The sequence below is a fragment of the Magnolia sinica genome, chromosome 7 (genome assembly GCF_029962835.1).
Source record: "Magnolia sinica isolate HGM2019 chromosome 7, MsV1, whole genome shotgun sequence".
In the NCBI taxonomy this organism is placed as follows: domain Eukaryota; kingdom Viridiplantae; phylum Streptophyta; class Magnoliopsida; order Magnoliales; family Magnoliaceae; genus Magnolia; species Magnolia sinica.
In genome coordinates, this window is record NC_080579.1 from 54765208 (window position 1) to 54777839 (window position 12632).

Consider the following 12632-nt stretch of genomic DNA (forward strand, 5'->3'; position numbering starts at 1 on the left):
TGTTTTATTTTAAAAAATTATATATATATATATATATATATATATATATATATATAATTAAAAGGTAATATTTAAATGATTTGTAATATCACATAAAATAGAATATTAAAAAGTTCAGAAATTTTAACTATGTTTAAGAAAAATTTTGAGAACAAAATAATGCTTTTGAAGAAAAATTTCGGCATTTTGAAATTTTTGAGAAAAAATTTAAAATATGAGAAAAATTTTGAGATTTTGAAAATAAAAATTCAAAATTTATAATTTAAATATTTTTGAAATATTTTATAATAAAAATGATATTTTGTTAAAAGAGTAAAAAAATATACATTTTGAAAAAAAAATGTTATTTTTAAATGGAAATTGAAATTTATCTATGAAAAATAAAATTAGTAAATTATTAGGCACATCCACTAATTAAACCTTTAATCGTTTTTTGGACAATCTAATCAGTTCAGATTGAAGAGTAAATAACTTCAGATGTTTAAATAAAATTTCACTGAAATTGTTAATGAATATTGTATGCCTAATATCTTTCTCATATGTAGCCTAATTGAGGAAAGTAACTAGTCAAATTGAGAGTATTGATCGGTAAAATAGACTAAATGGACCAGACATGTAAAATGGGCCAAATATTCTGGTCAAAATTGTGACCCAACTTACTGACCTCGTGAGAACCTAAGAATTGATGTTAGTAAGTTTTGTGGGCCCCATCATGATGTGTGTCAAACATCAACACCGTGCATTTGATGTCTCCCCTTTAGCTTATGAGATATCTAAAAAATCATCCGTATACGAAACTCAGGTGGGCCATACCATCTAAAACTATGTGAAGACATCCTAAAAAATATAAAATCACTTGGTGGGGCCCACATGAGTTTTAGATGAGGTTGAAACTTGGTCTGACCCCTCATCGAAGTGGGACACACATAATGAGTGGGTTGGATATGTGATTCGCATTTAGGCAGATCCAATATATGATTATGATCAATGTTTTAAGGAAACCCTTCTCTACTGCATTTAGGTGAATTACCCGTTACCCTTACCAGATTAAACTCTATGGGGGTCCACTATTATTTATTTATTTTATCCACTCCATTCATCTATGTTAATAGATAATTTGAGGTCTAAAGAACAAAAAGGAAGCATATCCAAAGCTCAAGTGGACCACACCACAGGAAATAGTGTGATTGAACCTCTACCATTTAAAATTTCTTGGAAGCCATAGAAGTTTTGGATCAAGCTGATGTTTGTGTTTTCTATTCATTCATATATTTTTGATATTATGAACAACCTTTAACCATTTTTGGACAATCTGATCAGTCCAGATTGAAGAGTAAATAACTTCAGATGTTTAAATCAAAATTCACTCAAATTGTTAATCAATCTTATTTACCCAATATCTTTCTCATATGTAGTATGATCGAGGTGAGTAACTAGTCAAATTGAGGGTAATGATCAGTAAAATAGAGTGAATGGACCAGACATGTAAAATGGGCCCCACCGTGATGGGTGTCAAACATCTACCTAATCAATTAGATGCACCATTCCATGGTGGGCCTAGGGCTTAAAAATCAAGTCAATCTGTGACTTTTTTGGGCCACACCACATATAAAAGTTGAGAGGGGTTACCCTCCATTAAAATATTCATAATCATTTGCTAGGTCCACTGAGATGTGGTTCACAAATCTAGCCCATCCATTATATGTGTCCCACTTGGATGAGGAGTCAGACTAAGTTTCAAATGCATAAAGATTTTAGGTGGGCCCCACCAAGTGCTTTTATATGTTTTAGGCATTTCTTCACATGATTTTAGATGGTATGGCCCACCTAAGTTCCGTATATGGCTGATTTTTGGGATATCCCATAATTTAAAGGGGGCCCATCAAATGCATGGTGTTGATGTTTGACACATGTCATGGTGGAGCCTACACAGCTTGACCTTTGTGTTTAATCCATGTCGTCCCCATGAGGTCAAGTTGTGTGGGCCCCACCATGACATGTGTCAAACATCAACACCATACATTTGATGGGTCCCCTTAAAATTATGGGATATCCCAAACATCAGCCGTATACAGAACTCCGATGGGCCATACCATCTAAAATCATGTGAAGACATGCCTAAAACATATAAAAGTACTTGGTTGGCCCCACCTGAAATTTGGATGCATCTGAAACTTGGTATGACCCCTCATCTAAGTGGCACACACATAATGGATGGGCTGGATTTGTGGACCACATCTCGGCGGGCGTAAAAAATAATTATGAATGTTTTAATGGAGGGTAATCCCTCTCAACTTTTGTATGTGGTGTGGCTCACACGAGTCATAGATCGATTTGATTTTTAATCCCTGGGCCCACGATGGGATGGTGCATCTGACTGATGGGGTAGATGTTTGACACGCATCATGGTGGGGCCCACAGAGCCATACTAGACTCTGGTCTAAATTTAGGCGCGCGCTCAAAAATAGAGCCGCGCCCAAAAAAACCCCAAATCTCAAATATCTCTCTCTCTCTCTCTCTCTCTCTCTCCGTTCCCTAACCCAAATCTGGTCTGTCTCCTCCTCCTCTCAGCAGTTGTTAGAATCCATGGCAGGTTTAGTAGTTGGTTCTTCGTGCAACGATGAAGGCACTCATTCTCGTCGGAGGGTTTGGTAGCGTCTGGGGCCATTGACGCTCAGCATTCCAAAGCCATGATTCTGCATCAAGTAATACCCCATGAGTCCTCTATGAGCTATGCCGGCCCTAACCCATTTCCAAACAAAACACTTTAGCGCCATCCAAACCCCACCGTTTCCGTCCCATTGTCGCCAGCAGGAACTCGCTGCACTCATCTCCATTGTCGATCTGGCTGATAGCCATCAGATCTGCTCTCAGATCCGATTTTAGCAGAGCTCATTGATTCAGTGCTTGATGTGGTGAGAAAGGAGGTTGAGAACTGCGATTGCCTGCAAGGTATAACTGTTGACCTATTGTTAGGGTTTTGATATTAGATCTGGTATTGCATTTGTCGAGATCTTTTTCTTTTAATTTCATTTTTGGAATTTTAGATCTAATGTTCTGTGTAAGAATTGTATGATATCGTAGAAGATCGACACAGCATGGTAGATGACTATAGAAAACTATTTCTAAGAGCTTGTTGATGAATGATAGATGAACAAGTGGTAGTTGTTTGTTTCATTGTCTAGAAATTTGTTAAGTCTGTTGAAGGTTAGTTATGATTAGCACATTTGTATCAAGATTAGTTGGATGTTAGTTGTAGAAAATCTTTACACATCATGCTTCCCTATAATTTAATTTCTAGTTTTGAACATTGTTGACAATATGACAGAGTTATGAAAGGAACATAGTCTCTTTCCTCTCTTGTTTGGAAGGTCTTTGGCATTGCAATACACTTGGATTTTACTGATTCCCATTGCCTTTTTGATCCCTTTTACAGTCAAATTGTAATCTTTGACTCTCATAAAATCAAGATGATCTAGGATTTCATCATGAGCTCTCTTTTTCATATTGATTTATTGTGTTCATATATTTCTCATCTTCACAAAACTATCACTATTTTCCATTCTAATGCTTCAATTTAAATATGCTTTCCATAAACAAAGAGAGTACAAGTTTGGATTTCTTTTTCCAAATGGTATGCAAATCCGAAACAAATTGCAGGTATAATTTTTTATTTTTATTTTTTATTTTCCTTCTGTACACCTGTCTTATTTTGGACACATTGGGAAAACCTTGGATCTTGTGCAGATGTGACATGTTGGCCCATCTGTTGGCCATGTACATGAGCAATGTTGGCACATGTTCTGGCATGTACCCGAGTAATTTTGGCAAATGTGGAGGTGTGTACATGAGTAGGGTTGTGAATGCATGTGAGCTTAGCAAGTTTCCTCATTTTATCTTTTTATTTTGGATAACAGGTTCTTGGTGTTTTAGTCCGTTCAATGATTTTATTAAGTTGCTATAAAATGGTAACCAATTGAGCAATATGCCAGCATATGACCCCTCAAAAGTGCCCTGACCTGATCTAGTTAGGGTTAACCCATATGGGGCCCACCTGATGAACATCCAAGATCTAGCCCACATTTGTTCATTGGAATGTGGACGACCCTTGTGTAGATAAACCATTTCCGGATATTAGAAACTATATGCATATATAATGTATGATGGTACATTTTTCACATGCATCTTGCTATGATCTATCCTTATCATTTAAGTATTATGTCTCTTTAGTTGTCTTATACCTTCATCAGACTCACTCAGAGTATTGTCTTTTTCAATTCAAATATTTTTCACTTTGTATTTTAATTCATGTATACTTTGAATAATCATCAATAAATATAGGTGGGCAAAGATGCCTTATGAGGCTAATCATGTCTTAAATTTTTTGTCTTTGCTTAGGTCAGCCCAATTGATGGCCTAAATTTCTTTGACTTTCTTCTATATTACAATCACTAAGAGAAACGGCCTAATTGGAGGTGGGATCATTTTAGTTCATAATGATGATGTGTTTCAAGTTGGACTAGAAAGGATCCGATTTGCTATTGGGGCATTAGTCCCTCATTATAAGTGGAATGGCACCTGCCCCGCTTTGGCCATTAGACATATGATTGGATTAAACTATTGCAATTCAATTCAATAGAGCATCCCTGCAGAAGATGCTGTTTTTTTTTTTCAGAAGCAGAAGATGCTGTTTTCAACATACTAGTTTGTTTCATATTCCTAATTTTCATATACACATTGCAGGTTTTACTGGGATAGATGATCCATATGAGCCTCCCATGAATTGCGAGGTACATGAATATAAAAGGCACTCCCATGCATTCATGGTGTCATAGGTGTCTGTACTGTTGATCCCATTTGAAATATAAATAGATGTCTTAGTAAATCTACTTTGGCTAAGCAGACATGAATCTCTACATGCAGCCCCATGTGCTGCATGTGTGGGACATCCGGACTGCTCATCAAAATGGCCAAACATGCCTCATGTTCGACATCTGAGCTGTGACTACTGTGTAGACCATGGACCAATAATCAGGCCGGTCCACGCATCAAGGGGGCGGCATGTGTATCATTTAATGTGGATGTGTTGCCAATCTTTCTAAACCATCCATCATTTGTACATGTGCAATGACTCACCTGATGAGTCAAAGCCACTTGATTCACAGTTCGAATGTTCCGCACCTGTGGTTGCGTGTAGAGGTTCTTGCAGACACAGCAACGAAATACCCTGTCGAACTAAAACATTCAACTTGTATTTTTTTCTTAGGTAGAGATAAAACAGGAAGATGGGGTTTGTCCTACTCCCAGGTGCCATGGCAGAACAGATTCTATCTTTCTTGGAGGGGAAGGGCTTTCTGCAAGAGTAGTTATCAACCATGCATCCACTTACATTCTTTCATCTCTGAGGTGAAACTGTTCTCTCTTTGTAAACCCAAATAAACATGGTCATGAGTTGTGGGCCCCATTTGCTTCAGTACTTACATGCAGTTTCAATAAATTGATTTACTCATTTCTCTACCTCAGGGAAATTTGTAATCATGCACTGATTCTTTTGTTAACATGAGTTTGATTATCTCATGGAAGTAGATGTGAGTTTGTGTTGTATCACGCTTCCTTTTTTTACATTAATAAATGTGGACAACATGATGTTGGTGATTTTTGTGTCCCTAAAGATACATTTTTCAGGAAAATACATCTAGTTTTGCTCATTTTTCAGGAAAAAATCAAAATAAAAATCCATCAAAATACATGTGGTTGAAGTGTATGTTTCCTCACTTAATAATGCCTTCTTCATACTATTGTGATGTTCCATCTGCATATATTTGTTCCTGGTGTATTGGCCTACAGTTCACATGTTGAAAAGGGGGACATGGTGGCAGTTTCAGTTGTTGTTGAGTGACCTGGTCTTCATGGTGGATGGGGAGTTGGTATAACACGTGGAACTGTTCTCTAAGGATTGCAAACAGGTAAGCAGTTTGAATTTTGATTAATAATTACATGTAAAACTAAAATAAAGATGAAGTAGATCTTGGACCATTTTGTAGTTCATCCTTCATTATTCAGTAATCTTCTTGCATTTATATTGTCAGTTCCACAAACATTCATCTATCTTTTACTTCCTTGACATGAAGGTTTTGCCGAACCTTTAGACATGAAATCCAAGTGGGCCTAAGGGGCCGTCTAATAAAACTTATTTTCAGCACTTATCATTGATTTTACTGATTCAGATCGTTTGGTAAATCAAACTTATTAAGTTCTTAAATTAATGACCACTTTCCAGTCCTCTATTAAATCCACCACTCCACATCACAAAACTCCTTAATAAATGCACATTTGATATTTAACTCTTAATGCCATGAAATCAATTCCTAGTCTTCTAGAGGAATTCCATGTTACTAAAATTCAACAGATTGCATTAAAGCAATGAGTTTGTTTTCTTCCTTTTTAATCTAAATGTACATCTAATATTTTTACGAGAAATGAGGAAACCTGAGTATGACCATATACCAATTATAACTTTCCTTTTCTGAACTGTAGATGAAGACGTCACCATATATTTCAGAATTCCTAAGTAGTCATCTTAATTTATTTGCAAAAACCTCTGCAGCTAGACGTGCCTCTTCAATTAATTGGAAAGGACCCACATTCCAAAGCTAAGGATATGCAATGGGATGACGAGGGTGCACTTGTTCAGAGTATGGAAATCTTTTGAAGGGTTGTAAACTGCTTTATCAGCTAGTGTTTCCTAGTATACTCTGAATATTGTCTCTTGTATCCTAGTGGTCATTGCCAAGAATAAATTGAAAATGCATTGTTACGGATGCTTTTCTTAATGTAATGTAAAGTGTAGAAGCACGTCCTCATTTAAATTGATATAATATAAAATCAGTACACATATTATAAAATTAGGGTTCCCGCACAGTGGCAGTTTGGTAATTTTGGAGTCCTTGGTTAAGGTTTGGGCTGAAAGTACGAGTGCTGGAGCCGATGCTTTCGGAGTCCAAACTCATTCTTTTGAAAAATAGAAAAATGGGAATATTAGTAAATATATATTTTCTTGTTAAGAAGAAAATGGAAGATGGATTGAAAAAACATAAAAGAATATTTATTTTTCTTCTTTTTGCTTCAAGAGAGAGAGATGAAGAGGTGAGAGTGGGGAAATCGAGGGAGATAGTGGGGGAATGATGTGGTCACGTGAGATTTCAAAATAGCGAGTATAGTTTGGTTGGAAAATGATGTTTCGCATTCATGGTGTGCATTTCTTTTAAGACAGCAATTTGATTTTACTGAAGACAATTGAATTACATAGGCAAGTGTTTAATGTAGGGAACTTCTCTAGAAATTTTATTCTGATAACTAACCTGATGAGGGTAATTTGTGGTTCAATTCCTGGACCAATCTCTCTATCATATTCAAAGAAATCCACATTTTTCTTCGTGTTTCTTACATGGTTCTCTGTCCTATTTTTGTTTGACTTGAAAGTAAAGGTGATGCATCTTCTTATTTATTCAATCATGGAATGTAGGATGTTGTCATTAAGGTTCTAATAGATCAGGACTTTCATGAGGATCAACTGAAGGACTTCTATGGGAGGTATGCATTTGAAACATTGTTAATAATGTTTTGTGAAACTGTACTCATTTATGTATCTGGATGTTGAGTGGGGGTCCGTGGAAGGTGGGAACTGCTGTTATGACCATGATGAAGCTATCTATTTCCTATGGACAGCATTGGAGTGGCATAGCCATTTGGACAGGCCGTGTTTATGTATTTCCTCGAAATTGATGGAGCAGACCCGGATGTGCGTTGGAGCTATCCGGATGTTGAGCGAGGGTCCCTAGAAGGTGAGAACCGCTGTTATGACCATGATGAAGCTGTCCATTTCCTATGGACAGCATTAGAGTGGCCTGGCCATTTGGACAGGCCGTGTTTATGTATTTTCTTGCAATTAATGGAGCAGACTCGGATGTGCGTCGGAGCTATCTGGATGAGCGGGGGTCCGTGGAAGATGGGAACCACTGTTATGACCATGATGAAGTTGTCCATTTCCTATGGATAGCATTGGAGGGGCCTGACCATTTAGACAGGTCATGTTTATGTATTTGCTCAAAATTAATGGAGCAGACCCGGATGTGCGTCGGAGCTATCCGGATGAGCGGGGGTCCCTGAAAGGTGAGAACTGTTGTTATGATCATGATGAAGCTGTCCATTTCCTATGGACAGCATTGGAGGGACCTGGTCATTTGGACAGGCCGTGTTTATATCTGTATTTGCAGGGACCACACCCTTAACCTAAATTACACTGTAAACCTATAACCTATAACCTAAACCTATACTTATAACCTAAACTTATTCTCAAATCCCAAAACCTATAACCTAAACCTAAACCTAAACATATAACCCATAACCTAATCCTATACCTAAACCTAAAACCTAAACCTATAACCTATAACTTAAACCTAAACCTAAACCTAAACCTAAACCTATATAACCTAAACCTATAACCTACACTTATAACCTAAACCTAAACCTATAACCTAAACATAAAACCTAAACCTAAACCTAAACCTATAACCTAAACATAAAACCTAAACCTAAACCTATTCTCAAATCCCAAAACCTATAACCTAAACCTAAACCTTAACCTAAACCTATAGCCTAAATCTAAACCTAAAACCCAAATGTAAACCCGATCTCGAACCCGAACACAATTTCCTAAACCTAAACCTTAACCTATTCTCAAATCCCTAACCTAAACCTAAACTTAATCCTAACCTAAACTCCCTAACCTAAACATAAACCTATACTTGAAAACCCAAACCTAAACCCGATCCTGAACCCGAACCCAATTTCCTAAACCTAAACCTTAACCTATTCTCAATTCCCTAAAGCTATAACTTATAACCTAAACATAAACCTATAACCTAAAACCTATACCTAAACATAAAACCTAAATTTATTCTCAAATCCCTAAACGTAAACCTACACCTAATCTTAATCTTAGCTCCGTAACCTAAACCTAAACTTGAAAACCCAAACCTAAACCCGATTCTGAATCCGAACCTGATTTCCTAAACCTAAACCTTAACCTATTCTCAATTCCCTAAAGCTATAACTTATAACGTATAATCTAAACTAAAACATAAACCTTAACCAAAACCTATAACCTAAACCTTAACCTATAACCTATAACCTATAACCTAAACTTATAACCTTAAGCTAAACCTAAAACCTAAACCTAAACCTAAACCTAAACCTATAACCTAAAACCTAAACCTTAACCTAAACCTAAAACCTAAACCTAAACTTAAACCTAAAACCTAAACCTATAAACTAAAACCATCATGACTTATGGGTGTGTGTGTGTGTGTGTATAAATATATGTATGTATATAGTGGGTGGGCCACACCACGTGGACCCACATGATTTATGTATGACTCTCACCATCGTCCAGCAATGGACGGTGGGGCCATTGATGAATGTGTTTGTCTGGGACGGTGGGAGATGCCACGATGCACATGTTTCATCCGTGTCATCCAGTTGACGGACATGGGACCCACCTTCCCTTATACCTTGTATTGAAACCGTATATGTGGGACCCACCATTGATGTACTAACACCACAAATTCTGTGGAACTCATCATTGATGTATGGGTCTTATCCACACCATCCAGATGGCTGGACTGGACGGTGGGACCCACCCCTGATGTATTTGCTACTGCTGTGTGGAGCCCAACCATGATGTAAGTGTTTTATCAATGTCGCCCGTCCATTAGGCAAGACGATGGACCCCACCTCTGATGTATGTATTATATACACACCATCTATCCATTACTGGTGGGGCCCACCCTGATGTAGTGTCGTATCCACTTTGTGAATCCATGGGTCCCATGTGAGGCCACCATTATTTTTGTACTCTATATCCCTACCATTCACTTGATTGAGACAATGGGATGCCACCGTGATGCATGTGTTTTTAGCCCCACTATCCATCTGGACGGTGCTGTGAGGGCCAACCATGGTGTATATGCTTTGCAGCCACACCGTCCTTCCATGGGACTCCACCGCGAAGTATGGTTTTATCCATCCCATCTGTTCCGATGGGCTGAATGTGGGCCCATTATGATGTACATGTTTTATCTACACTATCCATGGGGCGTGGGCCCAACGCGATGTACGTGTTTCATCCACACCGGTTGTTCATTTGCTGGATTGCAGAGCCCACCTATTGTGTAATCACAGGGCCCATCATGTTGTACGTGTTTCATCTATGTCGTCCACTTATGCGGCCCATTATGATGTATATGTGGCTCATGAGCGAGGCCCAGGTGATACGGCCCAATAGGATGTGTATTAGGCCCTTATGTGAGGCCAAGGACCCACCTTGTTGTATATATTTTATACCCACACTGTCCATTTGGACGATGTGCTGTGGGACACACCATGTTGTATGTGCTTTGCAACCACGCCATCCATCTGATTTCGATCATGTGTGTGGGGCCGACCATGATGTATGGGTCTGATCCACACCATCGAGCACTCTGGACGATAGGACCCACCACATGTATGTGTTGTACAACTAGTCCATCCATCCCTGGATGGTACTATTTGGGGCCACCTTTGATGAATTTATTGTACATCCACACTATGCACTTGTAGGCCCATACAATGTATATCCACACCGTCCACATGGGACGCGGGCCCCACACAATGTGCGAGTTTGATACAAGTTGTCCATCTAATGGAGCCCATTTGGAATGTGCAGGACCCACCTTGATGAGTTGTATGTGCGGCCCATTTGATGAGGTCCGATGTGATGTAATTGGGGCCCAGGCATGAGGCCCATTGAGATGTATTTAAAGCCCAGGTGAGAGGCCCATGGTGATGTATTTGAGACTTAAATATCAGGCCCGATGTGATGTATATTAGCCCATACGATGAGGCCTAATATGATGTATGAGAAGCCCATTGTTGTGGCCCATTGCGATGTATATAAGGCCCATGAGAAGTGGCCCATTATGATGTATACGTGGCCTGTATTTGAGGCACATTGCGATGTAAATGTTGCCCGTACTTGAGGCTTATTATGATGTTTATGCAGCCCGTATTTGAGGCCCATTATGATGTATATACGCCCCATGTAATGAGGATCAGTGTGATGTTTTCAAGCCCATGGGATGTGGCCCAATGCGATGAATATGAGGCTCAAGTATGAGGCCCAATGTGATCTATATGAGGCCCATGAGTGTGGCCCAGTGTGATGTATATGAGGTCCTTGTATGAGGCCCATTGTGATACGCATTTGGCCCATGTGATGCGGCCCATTGTGATGTATTTGAGGCCCATGTGAGGCCATTATGATGTGTATTAGGCCCTTATGTGAGGTCATAGACTACTACTAGAAAACTGGGCAAAGGCTATGAATTTAATCCATAGCTATAGACCTATGGCTATGGTTTTCATCCATAGCACGACTGTAGTCGTAAGTGCCGAGCCAAAAGGCCGAAAACCTATGGCTATGGATTTAATCTCTAGCCATATATTACAATGGCTACAGATATAATCTGTAGCAACTATTTCTGTAGCCAACAGTACCTACAGCTATGGATAGTATTGGTAGCTAAAAGTAGTGTTGGATCCGTAGAAATATACCGAATTTAATGATAGCTACGGTTGTTAAATTACTAACTACGGTCAATATCCGTTGCTATTTCTTACATTAAAAAAATATAATCATTCATTCATTCAGTTACAAAAATTCATTCATTCATTCATTCAATTACAATCATTCATTCATTTAAAAGAAAGTGAGCGTAAAGAGTGTCTTAGTAACCATGGAATCCACACCGGTAGTAGACTGAGAGGTCGGAGTTTGATCAGAAGGTGACTGCTTGTGACATTCTGGGGTCTGCTGTGTTCTTGAAGGTCATGTCTCAGATTATGATGCCTCGGCTAGTGACTCCTACACCAGGAAATGACATTGATTAAATGGTTAGAATATGAAATGATATTGATTAAATGGTTAGGATTAACCGATGACTAATGATTATGATTTTAGTGGACTTGATTAATGAATAGTTGAAATTAATAGATATTGACCATACATAGATAGTGGCCCAAAGAACCTTGAGTGTGATGGCTATCACCTGTGTATGAAGACTCAGCCATCTAGAAGATTGACCCCAACATGAAGAGTCATGCTACAAAAAAAATCAGTCCAATCCACTTTTTATAGTTGGGTCACTCGTATGGAAATAATGGACCACCAATGGTTTGATTTGACATAGATGTGGACCACCTTGCGAGTAGTTTAGCCTGGTCTTTTTTTCGAGATATTTTCATGAGGGGCCCACATTTTGGAGGGCTCAGATGTAGTAAACATTATCTTATGCATAATGTTTATGCATAAGATATGTTGGAAGTATCTGTCCATCTATTGAAGTTTATATGATGTGGGGTCGTGATCCAGATCAAACGGTTGGACTTGATTGTTTTTTGTTGTGAGAATTACTCAGTCTGACTCTCAAAATCCTCAAAAAGACATGTTACCTCTGATCTGATATTTTGGCAATGGATCTATGCTTCCTGCAACACCCTTCTGAAATCTAGTAGCCGAACCTGATGGCCTTCTA

At 38.5% G+C, this 12632-nt stretch overlaps 1 long non-coding RNA gene across 1 annotated transcript; it reads left to right on the forward strand.

Moving 5' to 3' along the window:
- The first annotated feature begins 4459 nt into the window (after positions 1-4459).
- Positions 4460-6048, forward strand: LOC131251357 (uncharacterized). Its single transcript, XR_009173769.1, has 3 exons — positions 4460-4790; positions 5267-5761; positions 5848-6048. It is a non-coding gene; the product is annotated as an uncharacterized LOC131251357 (long non-coding RNA).
- The last annotated feature ends 6584 nt before the right edge of the window (positions 6049-12632 follow it).